The sequence below is a fragment of the Macaca mulatta genome, chromosome 1 (assembly GCF_049350105.2).
Source record: "Macaca mulatta isolate MMU2019108-1 chromosome 1, T2T-MMU8v2.0, whole genome shotgun sequence".
Lineage (NCBI taxonomy): Eukaryota > Metazoa > Chordata > Mammalia > Primates > Cercopithecidae > Macaca > Macaca mulatta.
The window spans coordinates 194,126,198-194,143,889 of record NC_133406.1 but is presented as its reverse complement, the minus strand read 5'-3'; the positions used below and the strand labels follow the sequence as shown (position 1 = coordinate 194,143,889).

Sequence of the window (17,692 nt, the reverse complement as noted above, 5' to 3'; positions counted from 1 at the left end):
TCATCCATCCACGCTACATTTTTTGAGTACCCCCTCTGAACACAAATGTGAAATTTCAGGCAGAAAAAAGCCTGACTTAAAAGAATTTAACTCAGATGAAGACTCCAGGAACTGCACAGCAGAGGGGGCAACCCTGCCTCTGTCTCCCATAGAAGGAACCACTTGGGGTGTCCAGGTGCAGGATGGACAGGGCTGTTGCTGACGTCACCTGTCCCCCCACATCAACTCTACCACAGAGTCTGAGATCTCTGCAGGAGAGGGAGCTTCAGAGTTTCCCCTCAGATGGGGTTAGTAGGGCTGGTGCCCTGTCTTCCCTGCCCTGTACCAGGTCTGAGTAGCTTGGAAAAGGTGGGAGATCTCCTGCCTCTTCTTCCTGCATCCCATTGCTGGTTGCGGTATTCTGGGCACCAGGGGGCACCATTGAGCTTCACAAGGCCCAGACAGCCCTTGCCCTCTGCTCTCAGACCCACTGTCGCTGCGAAGTCTCCAGTGAGATCCTTTGCTCAAGCTCCATTGCGCTAATGGGGGAAACTAAGGAGTGGAGGGACAGAGATAGAGGGATGCAGGAATTAGCCAGGCACTTTGGCTTCAGGTTAAATATTTGCAGATTTTAAGATGTAGGAGGTAGAATTCTCTTTTGGCTGAAATTAGCCTGGGGAAAAGGGGTGGCAGATACCGGCTCGAAGGACTGAATAAATGGGAAGCCCTATCCTAGGCGCAGACTTCTTTTCGGCCTGGGCTTTCTCTAGTATCTTCTGAGCTGATGTTTGGAGTCAACAACCTCCTTCCTCCCCACCTCCAGCACCAGCTTCAGTGCGACCCCTAACCTCTGACTCCTGACAACTACCTGCCAGCACCATCTTCATCTGAAATCACTCCGTCATCTGTGACTGTGGATGTCATTTGCTGTCTTGATATGGGGGCCTCTTTGAGGTCCATGTGTGGGTACATATGGAACCTCCTGGACCATATGTCTCCTCCTCCCCTTCCCACTCCTATCCCTTCCACCATGGAGGGCTTGGTCCGGGTACACACGGGTCCAGGTTCTTACTCTTTTTCCTCTGAGACATTGTGCAAGTCTCCGGCTTCTCTAAGCATCTGTAACACGGGGCTGAAGATAACGTCTGCCCAGCAGAAGGATGATACAGACCCTCAGAAACCGAGGGAGCAGGTGGGAGGGACTCAGGCTCCCGCTCCCCAGTCGCTGTGGCGTGAGGGGCCTGTTCAGGTCTGGGTGTCTGTGCCCAGAATTCACGGGGAAGAGCCAGCCCCTCATGCGGTGCCTCATGCGCTGCCTGTGAGAGAGCAACAGGGTGGGTCACTCCAGTGGAGGAATTTAGCTGAGAAACAGGAGCATTCTCAGGGTGATGAGCTCTAGAAAAGCTAAGGGCCCTTACTAGGACGTTCCGGGAAGAGGGTCTTGAATTCTGATCTCATTTCTGCCTAAGACCTATCCCCTTTCTGAACCTCAGTTTCCCTTTTGGCTGCATGTAGAAGGGGCGCCCGCATGCCCCCGCCCGCATTCAGTTGAAGGACCAGTCAGTAGGCCCCGCGCCGCCCAGGGACCGCTCGGCCTTTGCGTCCCACCCAGCACACGCCCCTTCCGTCGCGCGCGGCCTCGGGAGCGCTGGGCAGGCAGCCCGGGTGGGAGCGCCCACGTCTCCCGCGTATACGGACGGACCGGCAGCCGCGCAGGCCCGCGCCCCGCTCCCGCCCCGCCTGCCGCGCCTCCCGGGGCGCCCGCATTAAAGCGCATATGCAAGCCATGAATTATCAACTGAAAGGAGTCAATTACCGGCTCTAAAAACGAGTGTCTGCGCCCGCAGCGCCCCGGGCCATCCGCCTATTTACGGAGCGATCTACCCCGCCCGGCTGGGGAGGAGGCCTCGGGAGGGAGAGAGACGGAGAAACGGAGCCCGAGACCGGGAGAGAGCCGGAGAGGCCGGGACTGGAGAGTCTGGGACACGAAGGAGAGGCGGGGAGAGACCGAGATTCAGCGAGATGCGCCGAGGGCCGGACCGGGGCCAAGGCGGCTCAGTCCCTCCCTTCCCCCGAGCAGGCAGGGAGAGGTGGGGTCTCAAGACCCCCAAGGCCCTGTTCCCCTTCCCTTGGCATTTGTGTAAGGACGCAGGCCCTCCGCACTGCTGACCGTGGCACTGGGCAGGAGGCCCCTGGACTGAGGGTTTGGGGATAGATCTGGGGCTCAGGCAGCGCTGGGCTGGGCGTAGTTTGCAGAGGGACCCGCCGTCCTGGCAGGAAACTGGGGAGGAGGCCGCGGCTTTGTCCAGAGTGGAGGTAAGAATGATGGTTGAACAGCATGACCACGAATAAAGGGAGGAGGGCTTGAGGATAGGGACAAAGTGATGTGGGGCTTATGTAGAAAATGATGCGCAGCCTCTCAGCATTGAGAGAGAAACCGGGAGACCAGCCGGCGCCAGTGGGACCAGAAAGTCCTGCTTCCTCCCCACCGGCTCAAGCTGTTCCCTCCTCTGGAAATGCTTTTCCTGCCTTCTCCCTACCCATTCTGTGATTCCAGGCCTCCCTAGCCTCTGTGCTGCCTTAGCCTCAACACAATACACTTATTATTATTATTATTATTATTAGTGAGAGGGTGTCACTCTGTCACCCAGGCTGGAGTGCAGTAGTGCAATCATAGCTCACTGCTGCCTCAACCTCCTGGGCTAAAGTGATCCTCCCACCTCTGTCTCTCAAGTAGCTGGGACTATAGGCACATGCCACCATGCCCTGCTAATTTTTTAAATTTTTTGTAGACATGGGTCTTGCTGTGTTGTCCAGCCTGATCTGGAACTCCTGGCCTCAAGCGATCCTCCCACCTCAACCTCCCAGTGTTGGGATTACAGGCATTAGTCCCACGACGCCTGACAACACACCCCATTCAATTCCATGATCCAGACCTGACTTCACCATAGGGCCAGGCCTTGTCCATGTTGCTGGGTATTGTGCCCTTGGAAGAAGGTCCTTGAATGTTTCTGAAAGAATGAATGAAGGAGTAAGCTGAGCTAGAGGACATGTTGGCCTGGACAAGGCTGTGACAAAGACGGCAGGGCCGGCAGGGCCAGTGAGCCCAGATATGGACCTCCCATACAGATCAGATGAAAGTCTTTAGGCAACCACCGTACTGGGGTGAGGTCACAGGAGCTGAGTTGAGCCCTTGCTGGGGGAGAGGGGGACAGGAAGTAGCAGGGGCAGGGAGAGAAGGGATAGATGGAGAGCTGTCATCAGCACCAGCAAGTCACTGCCAGAGCCCCGGGGCTTTGACTTGAATGCTTCATGGCCCCTGAAATCCTAGGTCTCTTCTGGGGGAAGAGGTTCAGGGAACCCTCCCCTGACTTTGAGGAAGGAATGGGGCCTACACTGGGGCAACGAGAAGATTCTAGGTTTGGGAATCAAACAGAGCCTTTCTCTTCTAGCTGTGGGATCCCAGGCAAGCTTCTTAACTTCTGAGCCTCAGGTTCCTCATCTATGAAATGGGGATGGCCAGGGAAGGTGCCTCATGCCTGTAATCCTGGCACTTTGGAAGGCCAAGGCAGAAGGATCACTTGAGCTCAGGAGCAACAGACTTTGTCTCTATAAAAAAGTTAAAAACTAGCTGGGCGTGATGGTTCATGCCTGTGGTCCCAGCTACTCAGGAGGCTGAGGTGCCATTTTTGAGGCTACAAAATACCAAGCGCTATGATAATGGATTATCTCTCTACTCTACACAACAGCTTTCTAAGGTTGCGAAGTCATTTTGCAAACAAGGAAATTCTAAGACAGGCAGGGATTGGAAAACAGCAGATAAAGTTTTGAAGTCATTTCTGACTCCAGAGACTCTTTAACCTAGGCACCATGAAGCCTCTTAGACCTGGTTCATATACCCACTGCCCTGTTCCCGCAGCCCTTCCAGCCTGGCCAAATCCAGACTGGGGGAAGTGGGGGCTGCACAGCAGGCAGGGCAGCTCAGGTCCAGCAGAGGTGGCCCCTCGGGTCTTGTTCCCGCCATGGCGTGGGTTGGGCATCTGTCCAGCTTGATGAGTCTCCAGCCCCACCATGCCATTAGCGGGCAGCCAGAGGGGGTGTCTGCAATCGCCAACACTGGGGTTCCCACTGCTGCTTGCCTATTAGTGGCTGGTGGCTTCATGGTGATTTATTGGGGCTTCTTCATTTCCCCTTGGTCCGCTATAAACATATTTATACCACCGGAGTGACCGATAAATTTCCCTTATGAATCCTGTTATCTCCCCTATTAACCATCCGTCACCTTTTATGTGGCCACAATGGGCCAGGCCAGGGCACCAGGGCTGGGTGGGAGGCCTGCAGCCCACAGCCCCGGAGCCCAGTGAACTCTTCACCTCCCCCACTGCTCCCCAGACAGGGCAGCTGCTGCCTCCTCAGAGCTGCCTCTAGGATGAGGATATGGTCCTGGGAACAGACTGAACTTAAACACGCGGGGCCTTTGAAATGTGGCTTCCTCCAGGGTCTCAGTACGGGAAGTCCCTCTCAGGGCTAACCTGAGTCTCTCCTACTGTAGCTCAGCCTTTGTCTCTTCTAAGTGATCAGGAGCCTCCTGAAGCTGCTACTGCTGCTGCTCTTCCTTCTCTCCCTACCCTCAGCTCTCATCCTTATCTTCTAAGTGCAGCAGAAAACTAAGACACAGTTAAATGTAGTACGGGGTTGGGAGGGAGATGGCAGCTGGCATTTGCTGAGCATCTCCTCTGTGCCAGTCACTTTGCATTCATGACTTCATGTGATCTTCACACAATCCTAGACCCGGGCATTTATGGCTCCATTTGTCAGATGAGGATGAGGAAACAAGGCTCAGAGACATTAAATGATGAGCCCAAGTGCACCCAGGCAAAGGGCAGAGCTGTGATTTTGGGCTTTTCTGGTCCCAAAGCTGGTGCTTTCAACCACTGCACTATACAGCCTCTTTGAATGCTCTTGGCTGGGAGAGGTTAATCAAAGAACATTTTCCAGAGTGCTATGGAGCAGGAGAGGGAGGTAAAGAGAGGCAAGTGGGGGGGCCCTGTTGAAGGCTGGTTGGGGGAAGTGGGCAGGGATGTGGAGTGGGGAGTAACCTCTTTTACTTTCCAGTCAGGGAAACCTGGACACCTGTTCAGTCAGGCCCCAAGTTGCTGGGGGTAGGGGGTAAGGTCTCTAAGAGCCGGAAGCCACCTGTCTTGCCAGAGCCCGAGCTAGAGGATTAGGGCCGGGCTCAGACCTCCGCTGCTGTTTGCCTGGGACACAGCCCCCCGCATATTTAGGACTCAACCTTCTCCTGCACCTGGGCATGGAGGATTCTACCTTTTGACTACTTGATACACCAGCTTCCTTGGGAGATGGCTGAGTGTGTATATTATCGGGATGCCTGGGAGTCCTGTTTCTGCCGACATCACCCACAAAATCAGCCACAACTACTGACAACTCCTCTGGAGTTAAGATAACCACCATGCTCCAATGAAGAAGAATTCTGAGACTTGAGGAGACTGAGGTGTACCCTCTGAGTCCTGTCTTTGCTCCTCCAGCTCCAGGATAATGGGCATAGAAAGGTATTGTTATTCTCATTTTACAGATGAGGCAACTGAGGCCCAGAATGGGAGGGTATCTGAACAAAGAATGGAGTCCCAGGGCAAGGGATGGTGACTGGGGCAGGGCGGGGACTCAGCTGCATGAGAGCCAAGAGGAAGCAGAGTGGGGCTGAGGGGCGGAGTGTCATCTGCGGGTCTGGGTGGCCATGGGTGGAGGTGAGGGGATCAGCTCTCTGGAGGATGTCTAATTATTCATGTCCTCAGCAACAGAGTCCCAGATGGTCTGAGGGTGGCTATGGAAGAGAGGATTATGGACTTAGCACCGCAAGGAAACAGATTCTCTTCTGACTACAAGAGGATATGGAGAGGTCATTCTGGCCATTCCCCTGCCTCCCATGGTCCAGAGGGAAGAGCTGTTGGAAGGACAGATGGCTACAAGATCTAGCTCCTCTACCTCCTGGCTCCCCATACCCCAGCACCTGTGGGACATGGAGCCTAAGTTGGGAGAAAGTTCTGGATTCAGGCCCCATGTGGTCATTGACCTGCTGTACAACCTGGAGCATGCCTGGCCTCCTCTGGGCCTCTTCCTTTAGAAAATCTCCAGCTCAGACTCCAGCCTCCATGCTACCATATGCCATGGGGACACCCTCCCCTCAGAGCAGAGCTCCTGTTGGGGTGGGGGGGCCAGGACAGGGACAAGCCAGACACTCTGGGTGTCTCTCCACAGTGATTCTCAGCCTTGCTTTGTGTCCTGGGCTCACCTGCTCCTCTCCCTCCCCTCCTTCCACCTGCCCTCCCTGTCCTACCATCTGTCTGTCTGTCTGCCTTTGTCTTTGGTCTGGCTGCCTCCTCCCGCTCACCCTTGTCCTCTCCTCTCTACAAGGTTGGTCTCCCTTGGTGGGAGGGGTAGGGCCGTGAGTGCGGTGAGAGCACATGCAAGCTCCCTCCCTCTCCCTTCCCGCCCCTCCTGCCCTCTCCTCCTCCCACACTCACATACACACTCTCTCTCAGTCATTTTCAATGTCATAAATTTCCACGTCTCTCTCCTCCACTCGGCTATTACCTGCGCCTCCGTCACCGGGCCGCGCTCTTGCTCCCAGATGGGCTAGGCCATCTCCGCTCTGCAAATGACTCAGGGAGAGAGAGGCAGGGAAGGAGGGAGAGAAAGGAGCAGAGACGAAGAGAGATTGAGAGAGAAAGCAGGCGAGCAGAAAGAGACGGAAGCAGAGAGGGAGAAGGCAGCCTGGGGTAGGGCTCAGCCCCTCATCCTCCTCCAAACACAGAGTCACTGCCAACAGGGAGCCTGCCTGCCCCGGGCTGCAGGCAACAGGGTAGGATTGGGGGCTGGTGCTGAGCCTGGGGTGCAGTCAGGTCACCCAGCTCTGCCTGCACCCAGTATGGGACTCTGTCCTTCCCCTCCACTCACATTTCCCATGCGCTACCCTTGTGCCAGCCCTCTGCTGGTATTTTCTCTTTTCAGGAGGTCGGCTCTCTGCTGTGCAGTGCAATAGGACCCTGTGGGGACACTGACAGGTGTGTTCAGAGTTCCTACAGCTGGGGGTGGGGCTGCCCTGGGAGTTGTGCCTCTTTCTCCAGAAATTGACTCTGGGCATAAGCGGTTCTCTGCTCAGACCAGGGCTTCTCACCACCAGTTTGAAGCTCCCTTCTTCTCTCCTATCTTCATAGGAACTCCTAGCTTTTGCAGGTCTGGTTCTTTGGATGATAGTAGAGCTGGGAAGATCCAGGTGGTCTGGGGAGAGAGCATTTCCAGGCAACCCCATGGGACAGAGAGTGGAGCTGAGGAAGGGTCACTCTCCCAGCCAGGAGTAAAGTAGCAGGACTGAGAGAAAGTGGACAGGGAACCTCAGGCCCTCAAGATGCGGCTGGGAAGCACCAGCTGGTGGTATTAGTGATGGCTGTGATGTGTGCACGCTGCTGCTATTGCTGGGAGGTATGGACCTGGGCCTGGTGTGGATACCAGAACTTTCAGAAAGGTTTACCAGCTTCTGTCATCAATACCTCCAAGTGTTCCTCCACCCAACAGAGTGATCTTCCTGAGGCAGGAAGGTCAGCTTGAGCCCAGGAGTTCCAGGCTGCAGTGAACTATGATCGCACCTGTGAATAGCCACTGCACTCCAGCCTGGGTGACAGAGAAAGACCCCATCTCTAAATAAATAAATAAAAACAACACAATGCAAATATGATTATGACACTCTCTTGCTTAACCCCTCCAGTGGCTCTACCTCCCATGGTGAACAAAATCGAAGCCCCTGCTGGCCCCAGCCTCTCCTCCTGTCTCTCTGCCCACCTCTGTCTCCTGACAAGACCAAGAATATGTCCAGTGCTCTTTCTGTTCCCCTTTTTCCACAGAGCTGGCTCCTCATTCCTCAGCTCAAATGTCACTGCACAGAGGAGCCGACCCCGATTAAATGCCAGGTCACCCCATGAATCTCTATCACAGTCTTCTGAACACCTGTTTCGTGGCCCTTTTTGCACACAGTCATTGTGTTTCCTCATCTGGGTACTTGCTCAGGGTCAGACTCCTCTGATGGGTTGTACCTCCATGAGGTCAGGAGCTGTGTCTGTTCTGCTCACCAGAGATGGCACCTGCCATGTCATGAGCCTTCAAGGAGTGTTTGTTGACTGAATGAATAATGTTGATGTAGATGCATCCTCTGACCTTGGTTTGGATGGGGACTGATGTTGGGATGGATGTTGAGGTTGGCCTGATGGTCTCAGGGTTTCTTTCCATCTGGGAAATTTGATAAAATTCCAGTGTGATAGTGTCTATTCCAACAGGGAAAGGCATCTTGTCCTGATGTTGGGAATTTAGCCTATGACCAGGGTCAGGCCTCATAAAACAGAGTTTTTCTTAACTAATGGCCACATGCTGGAGTCCCTTCATCTATGGGTAAACATTTAGACACACACACACAAAAACACACATGTGTGCTCACCACAGGCATCTCCATGCACAGAGTGGCCTCAGGCAAGCCACACTCACACACATATAGTCCTCAGAGATGCTGTACACACACCAAGGCACACAAAGTGACAAACCCAGTTATGTACATTCCTGCACATGCCAGACACAACCCCACAGGTGTATTTGTGAGCAGATGCACACATACATGTACACATACCTGCAAGTATGTACGTATGTGTGCAGACACAGTCATGTAACTCAACATAGACACTTAGAATGACATCAATGGAGAAGACACCTGTTCACCTGCTTGCTTGCTGGGGCATCCACACCATGGAGTAACAGACTGGGCTTCGACCTCCCCTCTGGCAGTGGGGTGCATTACACTCAGGGGTCCCTGTTCTCCAGCCTCACCTCTACAACCACCCACCCCCACCCTTGACCCCTCTCCCCTACCTCTGCCCTCATGGTCTTGTGAGAGACTCAAGCTTCTGCAGACTCACTCTGTGGCCAGAGGCAGGGCTCGGCTGGAACTGGGGTCAGGGCTTGGTCTGTGGACAAGGCCAAGGTTCATTGGGTGACTGGGGTCAGGCTCATCTGGGACCAAGGTCAAAGGTGAATTGGGGCTGAGGTTTTCTTGTTTTCTGTGTCTCTGCTCACAGGTGTACCCACCCCAATGTGTGCCACCCTGAGGAGCCCCTGGCAGGATCAAGACTCAGGGTCCTCATTGTGGGCCTCTGCAGCTTGTGGAAGGTGAAGGGGGGCAGGTGGGGGGCCAGGCCTGGGCAGATAGCTGTGAGGTACGTTTCCATCTCTGCGGGTCGGGCGGGCGAAGCCATTTCCAATCTGCTCTCTATCATTTTCAATATCATTAATCCCAGACACTCTATTTTCCATGCCTGCGCAGCCAGGCCCCCGAGTGTGCGCCGTGTAAAGTGACACATATTCATCACCGGCTCGTGGCGCCGGCGCCGACGCTGATACAATATTAGTGTTGCCCCCCCTTTCGGAGCCCGCTCCGCCCGGCTCCCCGATGGCACGAATCCATCACCTGGAGCCCGTGTCACTTTCCCCAGCAGCCACATTTGTTTGGGCACTTAGGAGGTAATTGTGGCACATTAGCCGGGGTGGGGAAGGGCGCTGGGCGCCCGGGAGGAGGGGGAGGGCAAGGCTTCTTCTTCTATAGCCCCAACCCATCCTGGCCTGGTCCAGCCCCTGGGTTCTGGATTCTTGCTCATTTTTGAGGGAGAGGATCTTGGGAAGGAACCCATGTGGAAGAGGTCAACTCGGGCCTCATCAGGACGTCTCAGGTCGTTCCCCAGCTCTCCTGTTAGCCCCAACATTGGGAGTTGCTCCACAAAGGCGCTGGCTTGGAGGTGATGGATTCAAAACCTTTTCTTGCCAACCAGTCCGCATCCCAGCACTGAAACTCAGGATGTGGCAACATCAGCTCTGCTGGCTCCATTCCAAATTCCATATGGGAGTGGGGAGTAGGGGGAAGCAGGAGGGAAGACACCCCAGCCCTTGGGAACCCAACTCTGAGGGAAAATCTGGCTCTGCCCTAGAAGCCTGGGCTGAGAGAGGAGGCCCCTCCTCTGAGAGGGGGTGACATGGCCCACCCCTCAGGAATCCTATCTGCATTCAGGTGGAGGGGACATCACCCAGCCTGACTAATTGAGGTGGCCCAGGTCAGGGTGCTTTTGGGAAGGCTGCCTGGAGGAGGTGAGCTAGACACAGGGACAGCCTCTGGATACACGGAGGCCCAGAGTGGCTGCAGAGTGAAGAGGAGCAGCAGCTGGGGTCACTGATCTGAGCAGAGGCCAGACTGTGCAGGGACATGGGTTCTCCCTCCCTAGTCCGCAGGGCTAACACCCATTAACCTCGTCAGCAGACAAATTGCCCGTCTTGTCAAATTCCCATTTAAAATGCAAACTCGATTTGACAGAGTAAACGGAGCGGAGGTGGGAGCGGATAATCCAGTGGAGGCTCATTAGCGAGGCCCAATGAGAGGGCTCTGCTGGGATGGCCTAACGGACCTGCCATGATGAACCTCTCAGCCTCTTAGCATCCCACCACCCGCTCAATACCCTGACTCATCTGCCCTACTGCCCAACCCCTCACAGAGTCTGGGGACCCCAGCTGCCTACCACCACCTCTGGAAGGTGCATCTGAGGGCTTTGGAAGCAGACAGAGCTGGGAACCAGGCCCTGCTTCTCTGCCTGTCCACTCAGTGGCCTTGGGCAGTGACAACAGCCACCATCCCCCCAGAGATCCCACTGGATCACAGTGTGTCTATTCTCCTATAAGGCCCGTGCTGTAGGGGTCCTGTGAGTTGGCATGATTAACTCACTCATGAACGAGAAACTTGGGGCTCAGGGAGGTTGCCCGGCTAGAAAGAGGCAGGCGGAGTGCAGACTTGAACCCCAATCCATCAGACTCCGACAGTCACACTTGTAACCACTGTATTACTCTGCCTTCCTGGATTGTACACGATTGTCCTTCCTTCTCTGCCTCCCTGGTTTCAGTGTCGTCACCAGCTGTGTGGGTCTAGAAAAAGTGACTTCCCTTTGAAGTTCGTTTATCTCATCTGTAAAAAATGGGTGAACAACAGCTGCCCAGGCCAAGGGTTAGGATAAGGAGAATTTTAGTAAGTTTTTGGGTTATGAATACTAATAACCACCCCCGCAATATCTGCAGACAACTTAGCCTGGGCGGTGGGGGTAGGAAGGGATGGGTCTGAAGGGGAGAGAAAGATGCTAGATTTTCCCAGGAAGCAGCTCATGAACAGACCACAGGCCGTTCCTGGTGCTTGGGACCTGGACACCTCTAGACTGGCACCCTCCCTGCCTTCTCAGCTCCATGCCTGGACCCTTCTAATAGGAAAGAAGCTCTTGGCCACTCTCAGGGCCTGGAGTGGGGCTGATGGGTCTCCCAACTCTGGGAAGGGGTGTCTTGGGCAGGGGAAGGTCCTGCCTCCCAGGCCACTCCTTCCCGTCCCGTCCCGTACTGCAGCCAGGCTCTTGCTGCCTGTTGTCAGTAGTTGGAATAATAGACAATTATGAGGCTCTGGAGGGCAGCTGCCGAGAGGTAATGGGCTGTTGCCCTACCTTACCTCTCCCTGGGTGCCCCCAGCTCTGCTCCCTCACAGGTGCATGTGGAGCCCCCACCCTCCAGACTCAGGCTGCACCTGTCCCTGCTGCCACACAGGGCGTTGTGCTTCTTGGCTGCCTGGGAGCCGGTGCTGGGTGTTCTCTCGGGGTCCCATTGCCTGTTGCTGACATCACAGCAAGAGCCTCACCCCAGCCTCTGCCTGCCTCAGAGGACGGCTTGCCAGACAACTGGAGGGAGGTGGAGAGTGCCACCCACTCCTTTGCCCTTCCTCCTTTGCAGCCCACCCCAGCCAGGCTTCACAGGCACCAGACCAACTGCTCTGAATCCCACCATGACTCCTCAGCATCCCCAGGGGAGAGCCAACCCCCTCAGCTGGCATTCAAGGCTCTACAAAATCTGACCTCAGTTTGCCTTCTGGTTTCTCTCTTGGCACAGTCTCCTGAGCTCCACTCTGTCTGCCTTTGCCAAGCTATGGGTTACCCTTGTATCCTTGCTTAGCATCCCCTCTAGATTCAGCATCGACCTGAGGGGTGGGGAGCCTCTTCCTCTTCAGCCCCCTCTGCCCTGTCCTCACCTGATCCTAGCAGGGAGCTGGTAGGGATCCCTCTGACACCCTGGTCCCTGGTTGGGGGTGGGGGTGAGCCCCAGAGGAGGAAAGGCTGAAGGGTGGGTGGTGCTCTCAGCTTCCCTCCAGTTGCTTGGCAAGCCATCCTCTGAGGCTGGCCTAATTCCCTTCAGAGCCTGGCTCCCATCTTCAGGGTGGGGCTTAGGGAGCTGAGAGCCCAACGCTAATGCCTAAGAAAGTCGTGGGTGGATTAGAAAGCGAGGGGGATTAGGGCCAGAGCTGGTGGCTGATGCAGGAGTGGAGCCCCTCCTTCTGAGGAAGAGGAGGCTAATCCTGCTTAACGACTGAGGAGCTGTCATGCTGAGGGGGGCTTCTTCCCATCCACTTGGGCTGCCCAGGCCCAACAGGAGCAGCATGAATACCCATCCACTCCCTCTGTCCTCCAAACTTTTTGTCTCATGTCCCTCCAAACCATCCTGCTCTGCCTTGTCCTCCACAGAGCCCCAGCCCTCCACATAACCTCAAAACTTCTCATCCTGCTGTGTCTGCCAAAACTGCCCCATCTAGCCATGTTCACCAACCTTCATTACCACCTACTTCTCCATGAACCAAGCCATCGCTAGGGCCCATTCATCCCTCTGCCCAGAAAGTCTGCAGTGGATGCTGTGGTGCTGCCCAGATTGCCCTCGAGGGCCGAGATATTCTTGCAGTGCTGGGAGTGTTGGCCGCTGTGGCCTCACGGTCGAGTTCCTTCCTGGGGAAGTGTCCTCAGCTGGCCTCACACAAGGTTGTGTCCCTTTGTTGGGGGAAGTCCACAGGTGACTGGTTAGTGTGGGAGTCTGGCCTCCCCACTTCAATCTGGGACATCTCTGAAAGGCCATCCCAGCAGCAGAATGGGATGTGAGAGGGGCCGAGGCCACTGTTGCAAGGGTAGCCCAGTTCAACCTGTCCCTCTGGCCAGTGCAGTGTCCCTACTGCCTCACCAGGCCATTGTTCCCCAGAACATTTCCAAAGACCCCACTGCACACTCCCTTCCCGATCTCTGCAAGAAATCTCACCTTTCACTTTCTGAAGTCCCAGGTTCGAGGATAGAAGATTAGATTGATCAGGGAAGGGTCTGGATTAGGATCTCCTGACCTGGATGTCAGGTGAGGACCAGCAGTCCCTTCCCTGACGATTAATCCTCCTAGGGGCTCCTTTAGTTTTAGTGGTATAGGTAGCAGCCCCATGGGCTGAGCGGGGAGAGAGGTCCTGCCCTGGAGAGCCAGTCTGGGATCCTGGCCTCAAGGGGGAGGCAGATTCTGTCTGGGGAGCTGATTAAGGAATGAGAAAGAACCCTGGCCTGAGAGCTTCATCTAAGACTGGAAACAAATCACGCCTCCCTCCAACTCCCCACGAGTCTGGCCTGAGAGGAGAGGCAGAAGTCTGACTTGGGAACCTGCTCTGAGCAGGGAGGAAGGACTCTATACTGAGAGCTGAGTCTGAGGGTGCAGGGTGGCCTCTAGGCCAAGAGAAGAGGCCGGCGCCAACCCAAGCTGCCTGCTCTACTGGGTCCTTGGTCCCACCATCAGCTGGGTCTTCGCTTGCCAGCCTTGGCTGGCTCTCCAAGCGGGCAGCCAGCGTGATGCCTGCATGTGGGGGGAATGTGGTCTCTGTGTTAATAATGGGAGGGCGGTTGGAGAACAACAGGAGAGAGCGTTGGAGAATAGCTGGCTCCTCGGTGCCATCAGGCTTGAAGCTCTGTGGGAATGGAGGCCTTCCTGCATGCAGGGCCTCCGAAAACTGCTGGTCCCAGGGTAACTTGAGAGCAGGGCCAGGGAAGGGGATGGATTGACCTTTGAGCGTCAGTTTGGGATGTGGGGTCAGTGGAGGGGGACCACTCCCACTCTGTTCCCTACCTTTGATGGACAAATGCTAATGACATTACCAGCGATTGACTAGAAACGAATAAATAATTCAGTCTGGCCTGAAAATGGGAGAAAAGTACTTAAATGCTATTGACAAGCCAGTCCCTGGTCTCATTACCCATGCAGACTCAGGCCTCCACATCGACCATGTCCCCCGATTCCTCCAAACCCCACTGTGGGCAGCCTCTGGCTTCCCTCCCATCAACCTGGCCCAAGTTGTGTGCGGAGGGTTACCTGAGGAGACCAGGTAGAGGGCTGAGGCTTGCGGTTCAGACCAGAGGGACCCTGCTGCCCAAAGGACAGCAGTCCCCCAAGTTCTTCCCCTTTTCCCAGATACTGGCAGCAGTGCCTCTTCACAGGCAGGGAGGTCCTGGGAAGTCGCTCTGTAGCCCCGCTCCAGGTGCACTTGCACAGGGGCACAGGCGGGCACTCACAGGGACACGCAGAGCCCGCCCCACAGCTGCGGCATCCTCTTCCAGGACAAGAAGAGCGGTGACCCCCAGGGCAGCTGTCAGTCACTGTGCTCTCAGGGAATACAAACTCATTAAATGTTTCCCTGCCTTGTCCCAGGGGCCCTAGTCCCCGAGTCAAGCCTGAGGAGGAGGAGGAGGAGGAGGAGGAGGAGGAGGAAACAAATGTGCAGCTGATCTTTTAAATCTCATCCTGTATTTCTGACCCTGGAGAAGAGAAGAGGGGATTATCGAGGGTGAGGATTACCCCTGGAAGGCCCTCTCTGTGGGTTCCTAGGGAGATGGCATTTCTGGCCCCTATAACACACCCACAACTCCTCCAAACAACAATTCTACAAAACAAAACCTTCCATTTTCTTTAAGAGTCTCTGTCTCTCTCTTCCTTAGCTGCCTGGGCCTGACATCCCTTCAGGACGCCTCCTCTGGTGTCAACAATCGGAAGCCAACAACACCTGCTGGTCAGAGATGGGAGAGCCTCAGAGACCCTTTAGCCCAGGGGATGGGTCACAAACAAGGACTCAGTGGAGGGGAATTTGGGGGAGCAGGCTGTGGCCTTGGACCCAGGCACTGCATGATGCTTCAGTGGCTATGAAGGGGTCTACTCCAGCCCAGCCCAGGAAATCATTCTAAAAGGGACCCTATCTCTTTGCAAACCAAATAACCTGCTCTCTGGGTGTGGGCAGAGGCCCTGGCAGCCCCCCAGTGCCTATCATTGGTAGACCTATCTCCTCCCTCCCTTTGGAGACCAGACCCTTGACCTTGCAGTCTGTAGGGTTTGGGCTGGGGTTGCCTCCCTGCCTCCCTCCTGGTCTCCTCCCTACTGCCTGCCAGAACTCTGCCCCCACCAGAGCTTGGCCTTAGAACATACCTGGACCAGCCCCTCCCGTTCACTGCCTCTGCCCCACAGAAGTCTAAGGGCTCCTCAGCTCTCTGTGCACAGCACCCCCTGCCTCTGGAGTGGGCTCAAAAACTCTGCTGTCCCGCTCATCATCCAGAAGGCCCTTCTTGCTCCGCATTTCCTCCCACCGTTGTGTCCCACGGGGAGTCATTTATCCAATCGACTGGCTCTCCTCAATGCAAACATTCACAGGAGCATTAACAAGCCTAAAACCCAATTAGCCTTCAATTACTCAGGCCTTAGTCAGATTTTCTGTGGTGGGGACAGGGGTGAGGAATGTATCTGGACACTGCCTGGGCGGTACTCCCGCCCTTTGGCCAACCCCCCAACCCATGCACTAGCACTCTGTTGCAGCCAGCCTGCTCCCCTCTGTGCTCCCTCCTGCCCTATACCACCTTCTTTCCTTCTTACTCTTCTCTCCCGACCCCTTTGCTACACCTCTCTAAAAACAATCATTGTTTTTTAATGTACATACACAATACATAAGGTTTGCAAAAACTCGTAAAAACATGATGCAAAAGAAAAGAAAATGAAAAGCTAAATCCTGCTCTACTTCCCATCCTGTAAATCCTGCTGTCAGTAATTGGGGGTTCTCCTTCCTTCCCTATGTTGGATTCTACATGTTTATAACCCCCCAACATAGTTTTAAGTGTTCTTTAAACATCTTCAAATTGGGATCACACTGTATATGAATAGTCATATAACTCTTCATACCTACTCTTCCCTTTCTTTTCTTTTCTTTTCTTTTTTTTTTTTTTTTGAGACAGAGTCTTGCTCCATCACCCAGGCTGGAGGTGCAGTGGTGTGATCTTGGCTCACTGCAGCCTTTGCCTCTGGGGTTCAAGCGATTCTCCAGCCTCAGCCTCCCCAGTACCTGGAATCATAGGCATGCCCACAATGCCCAGCTAATTTTTGTATTTTTTGGCAGAGACAGAGTTTCACCATGTTGGCCAGGCTGGTCTCAAACTCCTGACCTCAAATGATCGGCCTGCCTCGGCCTCCCAAAGTGCTGGGATAACAGGCATGAGCCACCATGCCCGGCCCATACTTACTCTTTTCACCAACCAGTGACATCTTATTTAGTTCGTACTTCTCTTTTCCCTCATCTACTTTCCCTCTGTACCTGTCCTGAATCTTTCTATACCTCCTCCTTTTCCTTGGACACATAGTATTCCATCGTTTGGACACCCTCTAATGTATTTAATCAGCCCCTTCTTGATGGACATTTAGTTGTTTCCAGTGTTTGGCAATGACAAGCATCATTGCAGGGACCACCTCTGTACTTACATTGCTGTAAGTTTTCTGTGGGAAAGATTCCTAGAGTTGGAATTATTTGGCTACAGGGGATGCATATTTAAAATTTTGATAATTATTGCCAAATAATTAATCAACAATTGCCCTTTATCTCCAGAACCTCCAAGGTTGTACCAATTTGTATTCCCAAGAGTCTCCATTTCACCCTACTTTCATCAGTATTGGGCACTATCTTTTTTAAATAATTATTGGCCAGGTGCAGTGGCTCACACCTGTCATCCCAGCACTTTGGGAGGCTGTAGTGGGTGGATGGCTTGAACCCAGGAGTTCAAGACCAGCCTGGGCAACATGGTGAAACCCCTGTCTCTACAAAAAATACAAAAATTAGTTGGGCGTGATGGCTTACGCCTGTAGTACCAGTTACTCGGGAGGCTGAGGTGGGAGGGTGGGAGGATTGCTTGAGCCGAAGGCTGAGGTTGCAGTGAGCCATGATTGTGTCACTGCACTCCAGGCTGGACAATGAATTGAGATGCTATCTCAAAAAAAAAAAAAAAAAAAAAAAAAGATTATTTTATTTTCATCTAATTTGATTTGTACTTTTTTTCCCTCATCTCTTTTCCGTCTTCACCTCTCCTTTACTTCCGTGCCTCACCCCTTTCTCAATTCCCTCCCTCCTACCTTGCTCCTGTCTCTCCTTCAGCCCCCCTCTTTCCTCACCTCCTTTGTCCCTTCCACACATTCTTCCCCATATCTTCTCATTCTTTCTTTTCCCTCCTCTTCTCCCTTCTTCCTTGGGTACTGCAGTCCCCCGGGGAGGGCAGCCAGAGAAGCTATTAGCTCTGCCCCCCTAATACTCTGAGTCCCACTCGCCTCTTAACACCTCCCTGAGCCTGGGCCTCTAAGCCCCATCTCACTCTCGTCTCCCTCTAATCACTAAGGCTTATTTCTGATTTTCTGAAGTGACAAGGAGCTGGGTTTGGGGGGAGGGAGGGCTGTCAGCCAGCATCTCCCAGGATTGAGGGAGGGAAGGATG

General features: G+C 54.3%; 1 protein-coding gene and 1 long non-coding RNA gene across 2 annotated transcripts in view; one reads left to right on the top strand and one right to left on the bottom strand.

Moving 5' to 3' along the window:
• Positions 1-70: 70 nt before the first annotated feature.
• LOC144333595 (uncharacterized) lies at positions 71-3,104 on the bottom strand. Its single transcript, XR_013402391.1, has 3 exons — positions 2,880-3,104; positions 848-1,283; positions 71-531 (listed from the first exon to the last, which is right to left on the bottom strand). It is a non-coding gene; the product is annotated as an uncharacterized LOC144333595 (long non-coding RNA).
• Positions 1,629-17,692, top strand: part of DMBX1 (diencephalon/mesencephalon homeobox 1) — a 64,769-nt gene continuing 48,705 nt past the window's right edge. The window contains exons 1-2 of the mRNA XM_077958370.1: positions 1,629-2,295; positions 9,117-9,207. The gene's annotated coding sequence lies outside the window, so the exon portion shown is untranslated. The remainder of the gene's footprint in view (positions 2,296-9,116; positions 9,208-17,692) is intronic.